This window comes from Chiloscyllium plagiosum, unplaced genomic scaffold (genome assembly GCF_037043375.1).
Source record: "Chiloscyllium plagiosum isolate Xiang-an unplaced genomic scaffold, Cpla_swu_hap1 HiC_scaffold_6, whole genome shotgun sequence".
Classification (NCBI taxonomy): domain Eukaryota; kingdom Metazoa; phylum Chordata; class Chondrichthyes; order Orectolobiformes; family Hemiscylliidae; genus Chiloscyllium; species Chiloscyllium plagiosum.
In genome coordinates, this window is record NW_028270144.1 from 9,535,709 (window position 1) to 9,552,722 (window position 17,014).

The following is a 17,014-nucleotide window of genomic DNA, read 5'->3' on the forward strand; positions in this document are numbered from 1 at the left end:
ATCTCCATGGAAGACGTTTACAAAATATGCCAGTGAATTTCTTATCGTTTTTCTAAAGGCAGATCAAATCATATGGCTGGAGCAAGGATTGTAAAGATGGGAAACAAATGGGAAGTTGACCTTAAACGTCTAAAAAGAAGTATTAATCGTCAAAAGTAATAATGATTGATGTTCAAAATTTATTTGATGCAAGCCCAATTTATTTCCTTGAAATACCATTTTATCCACATCTCCATATTTCCCTTTTAATTCAAGATTTAGCGGTTTTTGCCAAAAATGGTGCAGCGTCAAATCTGTTTTGAAAATCAAGTGTATTTCCTTTCTCCACCCCCTATTTCTCTGAAGAAATTGGTCAGATTGGTTGAGTATGAGCTGCATTTTTAAAGTCAGTGCTGATTGGCTAGATCAAATGTACCTAAATTGTCAGTCATAACCCAATTGGGGTCAGAACAGCAAAAGGGGCTTTCATACCATGCTCCTCTTCCCAGTTCTAATAAAACTGAGGCTCAAAAGTGGCTGAATTGGGGTGAGTTGCAGAACCTAGTTAGATGGTATGTTTGGCAAAAACTTTTAACTTAATTGAATCGTGAGCTAAGAACAACCACCACCACGAGAAAAGCACCGATTTAACTAGTTAAATCTCAACATGAATAAAGTCCATCAAGACCTCCAGCAGCAGATGACAATAGTGAAAGTGAGCATTGTCAATGAAGTGTGGAGCGAGACAAATCATAGCAGATCAAGCAATAGGAGAGTCAACATTTCAGGCAGAACTGTTCATCAGATTTAGGGAGGGGTTAAGGGGGCTGAGAAGTAAATGGGAGGTGGGTCGGACGGAGGGTAAGGTAGGTTGGATGGTGATAGCTGGATGCAGGTAGGAGGTGATTGTGATTGAGGAGAAAGTGAGGACTGCAGATGCTGGAGATCAGAGCTGAAAATATGTTGCTGGAAAAGCGCAGCAGGTCAGGCAGCATCCAAGGAACAGGAGAATCGACGTTTCAGGCATAAGCCCTTCTTCAGGAATTCCTGAAGAAGGGCTTATGCCCGAAACGTCAATTCTCCTGTTCCTCCGTGATTGTGATTGGTCAGTGGGAAGGATGGAGTGGATAGGTGGGAAGGGAGATGACAGGTTAGGTCAAGTCAAGACTGTGGGGTGGAGAGAGAGGGCTGGACTGGGATGAGGTGGGTTGGGGAGATTTGGAAGCTGGTGAACTCTATGTTAAAGCCTTATGGTTGTAAGCTCCCGAGGTGGAAGATGAGGTGTCCTTCCTCCAGTTTGCGTGCGGCCTTATTTTGATGTTGGGGGAGGCCCGGGATGGACATGTTGTCGTGGGAGTGGGAGGGGGCATTGCAATGCCTAGCAACCGGAAGGTGAGGAAGTCCTCACTATCTCCAAACAGGGCACTGAACAAGGGAGCTCAGCAGGATCTCCACCAGTAGGTGACAGCGGTGAGGGAGGGCAGCTGGATCAGTCAAACAGGATCTCACAGGAAAGAGAAGAAAGGCTTTGGCATAGACAGTGCTGATGTGAAGGGACAACAGGCAGTTGTAGGAATGCGTCAGCCCAATGTAACCCATATGATCATTCCATGTATATAATGTCAATAGTTCCTTATTTTGTGTTTAATTGTTTTTTGTTTGTGTTGACCTGATGCCAGAGGAGTTAGCAATCCGTGCTTCATGACCTTTGGGCATCTGTGTTCGCGGATTTGATGTGACAAAAGATCCTGCATGCTATGTTCTGGTCAGCACTATAATTAATGCCATCTTCTCACAGGGCACAGCTGGAAAGAAGGTGGTTGGTGAGAATTGTGATTGCTACCGTGCTCAACTTTCACTGTTTACTTGCTCCTGGAGAGAGACTAGCTGCACTGGATTTAAAGAAGACTTTCTTGAACATTCATATCACTGACACTTCATGAACATTTGTTCCATAATTCTCTGAGGACTTCACCTAAGAGAGTGAGTGCTGTTCCACTCTACTCTATTAGAGACTTTATAGAAACCACCACAATAGTGGAGTGGTTGCTTCAGGAATTCTTCTAGAATCTCCCCATGGAGAAGGATTAGAAAGAGGAGCTAAAGCTGGGCTGAGCATCACGAGCTGTGAAAGGAGACGGGGAGGAATAACAGGAGGACAAGGATAGATGCAGATATGGGATGACTAGTTGCATGGTCCACTATCCAGCAATGATGAGAGACTAGCCATTCTCACCAGTAACTGTGCAGGAGGGTCAAGCTTAGTGGTCAATGATAAAGTGAAGTTTCATGATAAAGGAACTATGAGGTGGGACAGAGGATGTTTGATACACTAGAAGGATACTCACTACCATATCATTGTAAAGTTCTTTTGAGAGACATCTTTCAGAACACTGTTGCCAAATGTCTTACCTCCACAGTACAGAATCTATCAGGAAGTCCACCATCTGCATTTAATCCTTACGTCAGCAATTCTATCATTACCCAGATAACATCATCACACATTATTTACAGCAAAATCAAACAATTTAAACATAACACGAACAACAGCACCTATAAATCTTCAACTACTTTGCACAAGTATTTACATTTCGTGACTATCTATAAGCACACTGGCCTATTCAACAACACCTCATGAAGGAGCAGTGCTCCGAAAGCTAGTGCTTACAAATAAACCTGTTGGACTATAACCTGGTGTTGTGTGATTTTTAACTTTGTCCACCCCAGTCCAACATTTGCATTTCCAAATCATTGCTTATTCCATTGTATAGAGGAAATGCAGTTTGAGTAGGGACGCTTCATGAGTTGAATGGCTGCTGAGAGTTTGCAGGATATAGTTCAGATATCATCCAGATATCAAGAGATTGTTGTGTGATGCCCCTGTCCCACACTGCACCATCTCAACATAGACTTGGTGACCTATATAGCTGTCAGGAGAACAGGACAATGCTGGGGGAGAGGCAGAATAAGGGAGTCAGGATGCCAGCATCTGGAAAATGGTTCGGAGATTCTTACTCCATGATTCCCATGTCATTTGTTCTTAACCTCTACTCAGTCAACCCAGCAATCTGCTGGGAGATAGGTCATTGGACAGCTGAGATACTCTGTAAGTGCTTTTCCACCCACCATGGAAGTTGCTTGTACTTCAATGGCAATACATTGCCACTCTGTGGAAGATGCTAATAATGTAATGCAAACAATTTCGGATTACATTGCAATCCTTTGTCATTCTGTGGAAGCTGCTTAGCCTTTCATACAAGCTGCTATGTCTGTGTGGAAGTTACAGTCCCTGTCTTCAGATTTCAGGTTCCATGTGCCATTGGATGAAATCGGCCAATTTCTCAATGTTGAAGGAGTTGCATTCCAGGCTCTGTGCCAAGCCTGTACATCCCCGTTGTCAACCCTGCTAAAGTTTCCACAGACTTTGATTGAACATTTAGTTTATTTCATACATCTGCCTCTTGTGAGGTCCTTCTCTACAGCAAAGTGAACATATCACCTTGATCCTCAATATTTGTGTGCTAATCCTATACATAGTCTGTATGATACCACTCATGCGATGTAAGAATTGATGTTCTAACCTAGCCTCTAAGTCAAATGTGGTGCCAGTCTCTAAGTTGGTTCCTACTTTAACAGTTGTTGCAGCATTATTTTTTACTTTATCTGTTCTCTTCTCTTTCTCTGAGATATGGTAAGATCGTGTTTGTACTCGGGTGAGTGAAGATTAATCCAAACCCTAACCTCAATGGACCTATTGATAAAATTTATATTCAATGGATGATAAGAGAGAACATCTCTGGAGCCCTTCAGCCTAGGGTCTATTATTATTGAGCTTCTCTGGTTATTAGGTCACTACAGTCCAGGAAAGGATAGGACTGCTCTTTTCATTAGAGAGGAAGGATTGGTGGCGGTTTAATCTGAGGGTGACCATGTCTCAGGTGAAGGGTGAGTTGGGAATGTGGGATCTACTTAGTAAACTTAGCCAATATGAGAATTGAACCCACACTGATAGCATTAGTCTGAGCTAACCAACCTTCTAGATGATCTATCGCCTGAGGACTACATTCCATGTTATCTGACAGTAACAGTTGCACCACATAAATCCCAGGCAATGACCATCTTCAATGAGAGATAAACTAATCACTATATTTTGATATTCAATGGTGTCACCACCATTGAATTCCCCACTATCAACATCCTGGGGGTTACCATGGACCAGAAACTCAACTGGACTCACCACATAAGCACTTTGGATACAAGAACAGGCCAAGGCTAGGAACACTGAGGTGAGTAAGTCACCTCCTGACTCCCGATAGCCTGTCCATCACTTACATCTACTTGTCTAGATGAGTGCAGCTCCAAAAACATTAAACAAGCTTAATACCAATGTGGACAAAGCAGCCCGCTTGATTGGTACCATGGCCATAAGCATCCACTCCCTCTGCCACTGACACTCAAAGCAGTAGCGTGTACCATTAAAAGAGGCGCTGCAGAAATTTCCCAAATATTCTCAGACTGCACCTTCCAAATTCATGACCACTTCCATCCAAAAGGACAAGGACAACTGATACATTGAAATACTACTATCTGCAAGTTCCCGTCGAGACCCTTACTGTTCTGACTTGGAAATAGATTGCTGTTCCTTCATTGTCGCTGGGTCAGAATCCTGGAATTCCCACCGGGGGCATTGTGGGTCAGCCTGCAGCATGTGAACTGCAGCAGTTCAAGAAAGCAGCTCACCACCACCTTCTCAAGAGCAACTAGAGATAGGCAATAAGTAACATAGCTCCCTACACGCATACTCAGTGCCTATGCTTAGAGGAAAGCTGTAGTTAAACCTCTTTACTCATGTTAGCCTGCAACTATTGGAGCTTGAGAAACAATGAGCTTAAGGAGACAATATGGAGCTTAATAGTAGCTTCAGAGAATAGGTATCAAGAATAGATGTGAAATTGCAAGGATGCTAATTTGGCCATATACTTCTGTTAGCGTCTATTATGCGCTCCCAAGCCACCATCAATACCGTCTCATCAAAGGAAGTGACATCACACCACAGTGATGTCAGTTATTGAGAAATGTGTTTGGGAGAGGAGAACTTACTCTGACCACCCTTGTCAAATACTTATTATGTTGTAGAACTGGATTAATGTCCTAGGCCATAACTCTTAGCATCTTGTCCTTGCTGAGAAGATCCCACGGAGCTATTTTGGCTGAATGGATTAACTGCAGGTACAAGGCATAATTTCTCCTCTTTACTACCACCAGCAAAACAGCTACAGTTCAAAATACTGTATCATTAGCAGAAGCCCAATTGATCTGCAAATGAATAAAGAACAAAAACACAACAAATTCTGGTAAGCTGAGCTGCAGACAAAGGAAGGTTGTCACCATCACAGTCTGAGGATTCGGGGTGGACCATTTAAGACGGAAATAAGGAGATGTTTCTTCACCCAAAGAGTGGTGGGCTTGCGGAATTCATTACCACAGGAAGTAGTTGATGCCAAAAAATTGAATATATTCAAGAGGAGGCTGGATATAGCACTTTGAGCGAATTGGACCAAAGATTATGGAGATAGCAAGATGAGCCTTTTGAGTTGGACGATCATCTGTGATTGTGATAAAGGGGGGAGCAGGCTTGAAGGGCTGACTGGCCTCCTCCTGCTTATATCTGCTATGTCTATGTTTCTCTGTCATTTAACTGATCTAATGCGTCTTAAAACCTTCGTGCCAAATTGTTGTGAATTGTACATTAAAACACGTAATAGCATAAAAAACAATTCATTTCCTCATCGTAACAGGATAATAACTTGACTCACAAATGTTGATCTGCTTTCTGTGAAGAACTAGCATCAGCCTTTATATGAGATATGTGCAAAAGTCCATATTTTGTGGCAAAAATAGGGGGGTCGAATTTTACATGAGATCGACTTTTACTTGAGTATGTACGGTAATCGAGAACATGTAATTTCCCCCTCCCACAAACCTTAAACATGACCAGCTGCCAGTACAGTCTACACCTTCAACAGTGGCTACATTTATCACTCCTGGACAGTAACTCCATATCTGTACTTGAGACCTAACTATACTTGTTTTCTGTTTTGATATGTCCAGACATATTTACATCATAATATTCATTAATTAGCCCCAGAACGACAGACTAAAATCAGACTTTTAAACAGCATGCTTTGTTACCAAACCCTTTGACTCTGATGTCCAGCAGTCCTCACTCTCTCCCTAGAAATGCTATGGGCTTTATCTAAAAAAAAATGCAAACATTTAATAGAAAGAAAAATTGTGCAACAGATTGGAGAGTGAATATAGAATTAGAATCCCTATAGTGCGGAAACAGGCCCTTTGCCCCAACAAGTCCACACCGATCCTCCGAGAGTAACCCACCCATTCCCCTACCCAATATTTCCCTAATGCACCTAACCTACACATCCCTGAACACTATGGGCAATTTGATGGCCAATTCACCTAGCCTGTACATCTTTGGATTGTGGGAGGAAACCCACACAGACATGGGGAGAATGTGTAAACTCCACATGGACCAGAATTACACGGAATATTCCAACAGTGGCCTAACCAATGTCCTGTACAGCCGCAACATGACCTCCCAACTCCTGTATTTAATACTCTGACCAATAAAAGAAGGCATACCAAATGCTTTCTTCATTATCCTATCTACCTGTGGCTCCACTTTCAAGGAGCTATGAACCTGCACTCCAAGGTCTCTTTGTTCAGCAACACTCCCTAGGACTTTACCATTAAGTGTATATAAGTCCTGCTAAGATTTGCTTTCCCAAAATGCAGCACCTCACATTTATCTGAATTAAACTTCATCTGCACTTCTCAGCCCATTGGCCCATCTGGTCAAGATCCTGTTTTAATCTGAGGTAACCCTCTTTCCTGTCCACTACACCTCCAATTTTGGTGTTATCTGCAAACTTACTAACTGTACCTCTTATGCTCCCATCCAAATCATTTATGTAAATGACAATTGCAACATTTAAGAGGCATTTGAATGGATATATAAAAAGTAAGGGTTTGGAGGGATATGGGCCGGGTGCTGGCAAGTGGGACTAGATTGGGTTGGGATATCTGGTCGGCATGAACGGGTTGGACCGAAGAGTCTATTTCCATGCTGTACACCTCTGTGACTCTATGGAGAGTTGCCTGAGGCTGGAATTAAACCCGGGTCACTGGTGCTGTGAGGCAGCAGTGCTAACCACTAAGCCACCGTGTAGATAGGAACCTCAAGACAGGAGTCATAGAGTCATAGAGATGTACAGCATGGAAACAGACCCTTCGATCCAACCTGTCCATGCCGACCAGATATCCCAACCCAATCTAGTCCCACCTGCCAGCACCCGGCCCATATCCTTCCAAACCCTTCCTATTCATATACCTATCCAAATGCCTCTTAAATGTTGCAATTGTACCAGCCTCCATCACATCCTTTGGCAGCTCATTTCATACACATAACCACATTCTGCGTGAAAAATTGCCCCTTAGGTCTCTTTTATATCTTCCCCCTCTCACCCTAAACCTATGCCCTCTATTTCTGGACTCCCCGATTCCAGGTAAAAGACTTTGTCTATTTATCCTATCCATGCCCCTCATAATTTTGTAAACCTCTATAAGGTCACTCCTCAGCTTCCGACGCTTCAACCCTGGCAACATCCTTGTAAATCTTTTCTGAACCCTTTCAAGTTTCACAGCATCTTTCCGATAGGAAGGAGACCAGAATTGCACACAATATTCCAACAGTGGCCTAACCAATGTCCTGTACAGCCGCAACATGATCTCCCAACCCCTGTACTTAATACTCTGGCCAATAAAGGAAAGCATACCAAACGCCTTCTTCACTATCCTATCTACCTGCGACTCCACTTTCAAGGAGCTATGAACCTGCACTCCAAGGTCTCTTTGTTCAGCAACACTCCCTAGGACCTTACCATTAAGTGTACAAGTCCTGCTAAGATTTGCTTTCCCAAAATGCAGCACCTTGCATGTATCTGAATTAAACTCCATCTGCCACTTCTCAGCCCATTGGTCCATCTGGTCCAGATCCTGTTGTAATCTGAGGTAACCCTCTTTGCTGTCCACTACACCTCCAATTTTGGTGTCATCTGCAGACTTACTAACTGTATCTCTTATGCTCGCATCCAAATCATTTACGTAAATGACAAAAAGTAGTGGACCCAGCATCGATCCTTGTGGCACTCCACTGGTCACAGGCCTCCAATCTGAAAAACAACCCTCCACCACCACCCTCTGTCTTCTACCTTTGAGCCAGTATCCAGATGGCTAGTTCTCCCTGTATTCCATGAGATCTAACCTTGATAATCAGTCTCCCATGGGGAACCTTGTCAAACGCCTTACTGAAGTCCATATAGATCACATCTACTGCTCTGCCCTCATCAGTCTTCTTTGTTACCTCTTCAAAAAACTCAATCAAGTTTGTGAGACATGATTTCCCACGCACAAAGCCATGTTGACTATCCAGAATCAGTCCTTGCCTTTCCAAATACATGTACATCCTGTCCCTCAGGATTCTCTCCAACAACTTGCCCCACCACTGAGGTCAGGCTCACCGGAGCTGAAGAGCAATCAATTCTGCTGTATTTGTTATCAAACTCCTAATATTGATGAAATGGGATGAAATTACTAAGCACTTGTTGATCAATCCCAGCACTTCCTCAACTTCTTTCCCATACAACCCTATTTTAACATGTACAAAAGAATGTAAGGTTAATACCAACAAACACAAACAGCACTAAAGCAACATTGCAAGATTCAGAACATAATTAATTGTTTGTACATTTAATTGTGGATTTATTTTGTGTAAAGGTGAGCTTATCATTCAGAAAGTTTATGTTTTAAATTTATTTATAAAACAACTATCGTATATTATTGGTAACATTTACTTATGTTCCCATTAGCTCATGGATCTTGGTCCAGAAGCAGTAGATATAAATGTTGAGGTGGCTGATGTTGGAGTCCAGGTCATTCCACAGCACCAGGGTGCTGAGGTTGAGGGCAGACAGTTTGTAGCTAGCAGTAGAGGCTTCAAAGCCTGCTTTATGGTCAAAGATAGGCTTAAAGGCACATTGAAGCAACCACAGGCAGGAGTCTATGGCCCAGAAAGGGCAACCGAGAGATAAGTAGGGTAAGAACAGGGCCAAATGCCTTACTTCATGCCTACAGTGTAATAGGAAAATAATCCTAATTCTCCTCAACAGTTTCCATATGATAATACTATGCTCGCATCCGACAATCTCATCAGCAAAATCTTCTTTCATGACAGAATAAAATATATATTTCGTTACACTCTCATTCCATCAATTTGCACTAAGTATTAAGCTGTTTTTACACTTGGTAGTCGATTTTTGATCTTCTTACTGGCTGTGTACTGACCAAAAGCCTTTTTATTTCAATTTTTTTCTATTTTGTCTGAATCTTCATCGTTTCCTTTCTTTTTTTTGTGTAACAACCTGTGCATTATTTATATTTGTATCATCTTTCATTTTTGTTATCAGCTCTGTAAATGCCATATGTTTCTTTCTTCAGTTTCACATTTAATCTATTACCTGTATACATCAATGGAAATGCTTATCTTTGATATATTCTCTTTCTTCTGAAATAACATATGTTTGATTTGCATCCTTTCTGAATCTTTTTAAGATATTTCTCATTTCAAATATATGTCTTCCAATTTTCTCTTCCAAATTATCTTGAAGTTCTTCTTTTAAGTTGGTAAAATTTGATTATGTTTATTTCTGGTTGAATAACCTTATCATCACCTTTTCTATTTCTCTTTCTGTCATACCCTGCTTTTTTATATTTTGATCACTATATGCATCCTTTTAGTTTTCTTACTTGTTCCACTTTATTTCATCATCCAATATGTTTTTTTTAAACTCCATAATGATTGTAAAGCGATTGACTGACTGACTTAAATTCAATCTAAACCACAGACAAGCAAAAAGTCAGAATTTTGACAACTGAATATGTTGGGATCTAAATTTAACATTGTTGTCTTAAAGGACAGCAACAGTGAGGAGTTCAGTAGTTCCGGGCCCCACTTCAGTTTACACAAGATTTAGACTGTGTCTCTTTTTAGAGAGACCTGGTTACTCCCTGAAACTAGCAGAGACCTCCTGCAAATATTGAAATGAGGTTCAAATGTTTATTTAGAACTGGAGTCCTGAATTCATTGTCACTAGTCACATTTTGATATTGACAGTTCTGAATCACTTTTACCTAAAACTGAAATGCCAGCCTGATAACCTACAACATGTGTCAATAAACAGACTAAACATTGGGAGCAGCATAGTATAGGCAGAGCTGAACAAACCCATAACCAACAGGTTAGATCAAAACTCTGCTCATGAGTGATGGACAATAAGTCAGTCATGGGATGGTAGAGACATGATCACACACCAAATGACCATAATGGAGAGAGATCCTTTATGATTACTGCATAGGTCCTGCAGAGCCATGTATGAGCAGTTAGTGGGTCTCTGCACCATTACTGATCCATACACATGCTCAAGATGTTTTCTTTTGGGAGAACAGATGCAGCATATTTTGTTTTAACTGGCCTGTTATGAACCGGCACTGTTGATAAACTGGCAAAAATTATACACCTAAAATAGCGCAAAGTTTACTGTATTATTCTGTCCAGTTATGGTAAGCTTTATTTTTAACTTTATTTCCCCATGTTACTACTTGCACCTAAGTTCTGTATCTAGGTACCTTTGCATCTAAAATGGCACCGTGTGTGGTAACTTTGTACACTTTTCACTGTTCTTCTGCATTTGAGTACACATGACAATAATGCATAAATCAAAATCAATGTAAACACACTTGATGTTCAATCAAATGGCCCCATGAAATATCGACAGTTGCTTCAATTTCTCCTCAAATACCATGATGTCTGAGTAGTCGGTTGAAGGTGCAATTCTGAAGGGTCTCTGCTGGTAAGTTCTATTTAAGGCAAAGTTGCATTATTATTTAAATGATTTGTACTGCAAATAAAGTATTACAATGATGTGTATATCCCCTTTCGATTACTTAGTGTGTGCTTCACATTGATTTGATGGACCTCTTGATCATCTGGAATATTTGATCAACTGGCATGCTCCTGGTCCCAAAGGTACCGAATAATAAAACATGGATGGCAGCTTCCCTTCCTGACATTGCCAATGGATTCCTGGTCATTATTAGACCGTTAATTCAGGATTTGCATTGAATTCAAATTCTACCATCTGCTGTGGCCAGACTTGAACACGGGTACCCAAAACATTACTTTGGTTTCTGGATTAACAGTCCAGTGATAATACCACTGGGCCATCACCTCCCCTAATGCACTGCCCGTGAGGGCAAAGGATGCAGATTTAATATAGCTTGCAAAAAGCATTCAGATGTAGTGAATAAAGCGTTTGGTATGCTTTCCTTTATAGGTCAATGAATTGAGTACAGGATTTAGGAGGTCATGTTGCAGATGTACAGGACATTGGTTAGGCCACTTTTGGAATACTGTGTGCAATTCTGGTCTCCTTCCTATCGGAAGGATGTTGTGAAGGGGTTCATAAAAGATTTACAAGGATATTGCTAGGATTGGAGGATTTGAGCTGTAGGGAGAGTTTGAATAGGCTGGGGCTGTTTTCCCTGGATCATCAGAGGCTGAGGGGGTGACCTTATAGAGGGTTTATAAAATCATGAGAGGCATGGATAGGATAAGTAGAAGAAGTCTCTTTGTGGGGTGGGGGAGTCCAGAACTAGAGGGCATAGGTTTAGGGTGAGACGAGAAAGATATAAAAGAGACCTGAGGGGCAACTTTTTCACGCAGAGGGTGGTACATGTATGGAATGAGCTGCCCGAGGAAGTGGTGGAGGCTGGTACAATTGCAACATTTAAAAGGCATCTGTATGGGTATATGAATAGGAAGGATTTGGAGGGATATGGGCCGGGTGCTGGCAGGTGGGACTAGATTGGTCGGCATGGATGAGTTGGACCAAAGGGTCTGTTTCCATGCTGTGCATCTCTATTAGTCCATGGCTCTATTTGGAGTCTGCATCAGATCTTGGATACAGAGATAGAGGTTATGCCTGGTCCTGCATGGAATGATTTGATAGTGTATATAAGTTTGAAGTGACTGTGATCTTGATGGCCGCTGGTACAGCCATTCTTGACATGCCATGAAACTGTAGGCCCGGATGAAAGTCAGCATCTGTTTGTCAAATCACAGACACTCTGAGCATGAGGTATGATTTTGATGAGTGCTCCCTGGACACTGGTGGGTATAGTGTCATCTATGCACAGGCTTCTTCTCCCTCTGCACAGATTGTGTCCTCTCTGCAGTCCTGGTTCCATCTATCTATCATGTCACAAACCTGAAAATGTCGCACAGTTAGTGCGGAATTATGCAAAGCACGTCAGAAGTGGCTGGAAGGATTGTGGATGCCATTTTGTGAGTTTAGGGCTCTTGTGGCACTGACACAAAAGGTGCTAAGGAACTCAAGTTTGTGATTTCTTTTCAAAAATGAAATCTGCTCTTTTACTAAAGCCACAGATTTCTACTTCTAAACCATTCCAAAAGACCAGCAACCCTCAAAGTATGTCTTGCCAATAAACAATTAACAATATGAGACAAGACTGAAATTGCTTCAGGGTTTCACATCTCAGTCCAGTATAAGCGTTTACTCCACTTTAAAAGCAATTTGTTGAGTTAACTGTTTTGCCCCAAGTATATGTTGAGGCAATGATATGAAGACAAAGATGTCTTTTTGTATCTTTCAGCCAGGCCTAGAGGACAGGAAAGAGGAGGACCACAAAAATCTTTGGGGATTCTTCTTCCTTATTAACCAGTGGCAGCAAAACCATTTCAGATAGGATTATCCATGAGAGGCCAAGATTCAAGGGTACACATTTCTGACCTACATGGCTTTATGCAAACAGTGTTGTCAGGTTATATATTAAACCAACTGAGAATTCACAGATTTGCTGATCACAAATACTTCAGACTGGCAATGAAAGCCAAAATATGCCACTTTGGATGATAGAAAGCTCTTTGAAATATTATAGCTTCCCCTTGACCAAAGGAATGCAATGGAAGTGAAGCAAAGTTAGACGAACACAATTCTAAGTTTGAGTACATACAAGCCCATGTAGAACTGAGCCCTATAGGTGAAGAAAATCCCAAAACCAATTCTTGATTCCATTTAGCTTATTTCACTGGAGTTTTTTCTCTGTGCCCATAAGCTTGGCAATTCAGGGAAATGGCCAATGATTTCCAATGCAAAAACAGTGTCTTTTTATTTCTCTGCTAAAAAAATTGTGGACTGTGATGAAAAGGAGCTGTTTTGAAATCCACAGATTTACAAGGATGGCTGCATATTTTGAAAGTAAAGAGTTTGATACCTATTGTGTATTATGTTTGTGTAGCTGCAGGCTCCTGTGATGTGCAGACGAACTGGAGACAGGGTTTGTTTACAAATGAAGCAGATTTTTTTTTGGACTAGAGACTAATCATCATTGGCCTAGGTCCTCCGCCTGACAACAACCATGTGATTAGTTATCAGCTGGCTGAACAGCTTGGGCTTTGAGCAATATAGAGAAAAGCTTGTCAGACCAGGAGATAGGCCAGCAGATTTGCAGCAGCCTCTCCCTCTCTCCCTCTCTCTCTCTCAGTTCTCTGCAGTAAGCCACTTTAAGCTAAAATGAAAAGCGGTCTATCTTTGCCTCAGCAGATTCTGTAGCTTGATGCTTTAAATTGGATAAGTCAGAGACTTCTCAGAATTGAAACAGTCATGCTGTATCTCTTGTAAACAAGTAGAAATGTTCAGAAAAAGGAATGCTGGGGCAAACCTATAGATCAGCAGGAACTACCTTAACAGCCTTTGGGAATAAAGACAGTGGAACTATTTTCACCATTTTCTGTGTTTCTGTGTTCTATTTATGTTTGTCTGTCTGTATGTGTAAGGTCGCATTTATAAGGGGTTAGAGCTTTAATTTCTAGAATTTACTTAAGTTAGTTTGGTTGTTGACCTATAACTAGAATGTAATGATCTGTGGTAAATAGTAATTCTTGTTAAGTGTCAAACCTGGTCTGTGCTTTCTATCAACCTGGACCTGAAAATCAGGTAGTTTGATGATTTTGCACATTTCTTTTAAATACCTTTGTGATAAATCCAGGAGTAATGGGATGTGATTTCCAGTGAGTTGGGATGTCAATACTAGTACAGCATGGAACCAGAACCTTCAGCCTAACTTGTTCATCCCAATCACTTAAACTCAATTAGCCCCATATTCCTGTATTTGATCCATATGTCTCCAAACATTTCCTATCCACGTACCTGTCCAAATGTCTTCTAAATTTTTTAATTGTACATGCCTTAACCACCTCCTTTGGCAACTCATTCGACATACACAGGACCCTCTGTGTAAAAAGGTTACCCTCAGGTCCCTTCTAAATCTTTCTTCTCTCACCTTTGCAATCTAGTTTTGAACTCCCCACCCTGGGGAAAAGACCTTGCCTATTCACCTAACCTATGCCCCTCATGATTTTATAAAGCTCGACAAGGTCACCCCCTCAGCCTTCTATGCTCCAGGGATAAAAAACTCCCAGTCTGTTCAGCCTCTCCTTATAACTCAAACCATCCAGTCTTGGTAACATCCTTGTCAATCCTTTTCACATGCTGTCCAGTTTAATAGCATCCTTGCCATTACAAGGAGACCAAAATTATACGCAGTAGTCCCAATGAGGCCTTACCAATGTCTTGGAAAGCCGTAACATGACATCCCAACTTCTGGAATCAAAGCTCTGTCCAATAAACGCAAGTGTGCCAAATGCCTTCTTCACTTCCTCCAAGTAGGAAGTGTATCTGGTGATGTAATGTCAAGCACTGTGCTCCCAGCTGTAACTAAGCCAATGTTTCCATTTCTAATGATAGTCTTAATGACAGAAGCTCAAGGTATCAAGATCTACAGTCACATGTCAGTTGAGGAAAAAAAAATACTTTTGCTTACATTTTAGGAATGCCCGCATGGTTGAAGATCAGAGACCTTCCATTAACTCTGCATCTTAATAGTTCATGGCCCTCAAAAGAAAAAGAGGAAATAATAACAAGACAGTAGCAGTAACTGATATTGATGAAATAATACAATTCTGTCTTTTTCTTAAATTCTAAAACAGGATTAGATATTACTGAATAAATGTGTACATCTCAGTGCATACATTTTCTGAAATAGAGTCATAGACATGTACAGCACAGAACCAGACCCTTCGGTCCAACTCATCCGTGCCAACCCGATATCCCAACCCAATCCTGTCTCACCTGCCAACACCCGGCCCATATCCCCCAAACCCTTCCTATTCATATACCCATCTAGATGCCTTTTAAATGTTGCAATTGTACTAGCCTCTACCACTTCCTCTGGCATATCATTCCATACACGTACCACCCTCTGTATGAAAAAGTTGCCCCTTAGCTCGCTTTTATATTTTCCCCTCTCACCCTAAACCTATGCCCTCCAGTTCTGGATTCATCCACCCCAGGGAAGAGACTTTGTCTATTCATCCTATCCATGCACCTCATGATTTTATAAACCTCTATAAGGTCATCCCTCAGTCTCCAGCGCTCCAGGGAAAACAGCCCCAGCCTCTACAGCCTCTCCCTATAGCTCAAATCCTCCAACCCTGGCAACCTTCTTGTAAATCTTTTCTGAACCCTTTCAAGTTTCACAACATCTTTCTGATAGGAAGGAGACCAGAATTGCACGCAATATTTCCCAACTTTCCTCCCATTTTGAATAAACAACAATGGAATAAAATGATCATATGGTTCTCCAAAGATGAAGTTTATCCTATCAGTAGGAAACATAATTCAGCGGGAGTAAAAACTTTGTCTGAGTCAGAAAAGCCGAATGAGTATATTTGGAAACTTGGTTCAAAGTGGGAGTTAGTTAGAGGTCATGACTATGACTGAGAGTTTGACTCAAAATGGGAGTCAAGCGTTTGTTGACATTTAATTTCAAAAAAAGTGGTGAGATTGTCAGTCCTTGGAAAAATCCAGCCCAATGTTATAGAAATTGTGGCAGTACTAGTCAGGACCATTGGGATAGGAAGCCATACATTGTTTCTCTTTTTAAATAAGTGCTTAAGATATGTTTATTTATATTGACATGTTTAAACAATCCTCTGAGGAACAGTTTTATTACAGCTTTTGTTCTGCCCCGTATTGAAAGTAAATAAGTAGAACACTGAACCTGGTTCTTGTCATGCCAAATGTATTGACATTTTCACCAATCCTTCCACATTCTCTCAGGAGAAGGTAGTAAATTAGAAAAGGGTGTGCTGCAACTAGAGACTGAAATATAAAGTTACTCATAAAATATCAGGTCTTTGTCTTTTATAACTATAGCAGAACTGGCAGAAAGAAATCAAAATTGCAGTTGAACTTTGAATCTTGGAGCCAAGTCAAACTATGATGGAAGTATATTTCAAGCAGATAAAGCTCATTATACATGAAAATACATTTTATTGCCTTTGTGCGTTTGTGTTTTTGACTCATTATTGCTGGATAATCACTCCTTTGCCTGCAATCAAGTGCGGTATTTAAGTGTTTTGTTCCCCCAGTCAGTTTAATCTTTGAAGGCCTCCATTGTTTCTTCCTAGGTCAGCTTCCCTGCATGAATTTACATATGTGTGAAGGCTGACAAAGAAAGGGATTCTGAAATCGGACAAAGAACTTTGAGTGCTGGAGATCTAGAATAAAAACAAAGTGGGGAAGTTCAGCAGGTCTGGCAGCATATGTGGAGAGAACGCGGAATTAATGTTTTGAGACTAGTGATCAGAAGACCACATTAGGCCATTCAGCCCTCTTCCCACCCTACCTTTTGCAAAAATGCCATCCCGTATTCCCAATTCCTCCGCCTCCACTGGATCTGCTCCCAGGAGGACCAGTTCCACCACAGAACACACCAGATGGCCTCCTTCTTTAGAGACCGCAATTTCCCTTCCCACGTG

The 17,014-nt window shown here is 41.3% G+C and overlaps 1 long non-coding RNA gene across 1 annotated transcript in view; it reads left to right on the forward strand.

Annotated features, from left to right (window-relative positions):
• Window positions 1-17,014, forward strand: part of LOC148149707 (uncharacterized) — a 340,804-nt gene that overhangs the window by 207,297 nt on the left and 116,493 nt on the right. The gene's annotated exons all lie outside the window — the stretch shown is intronic.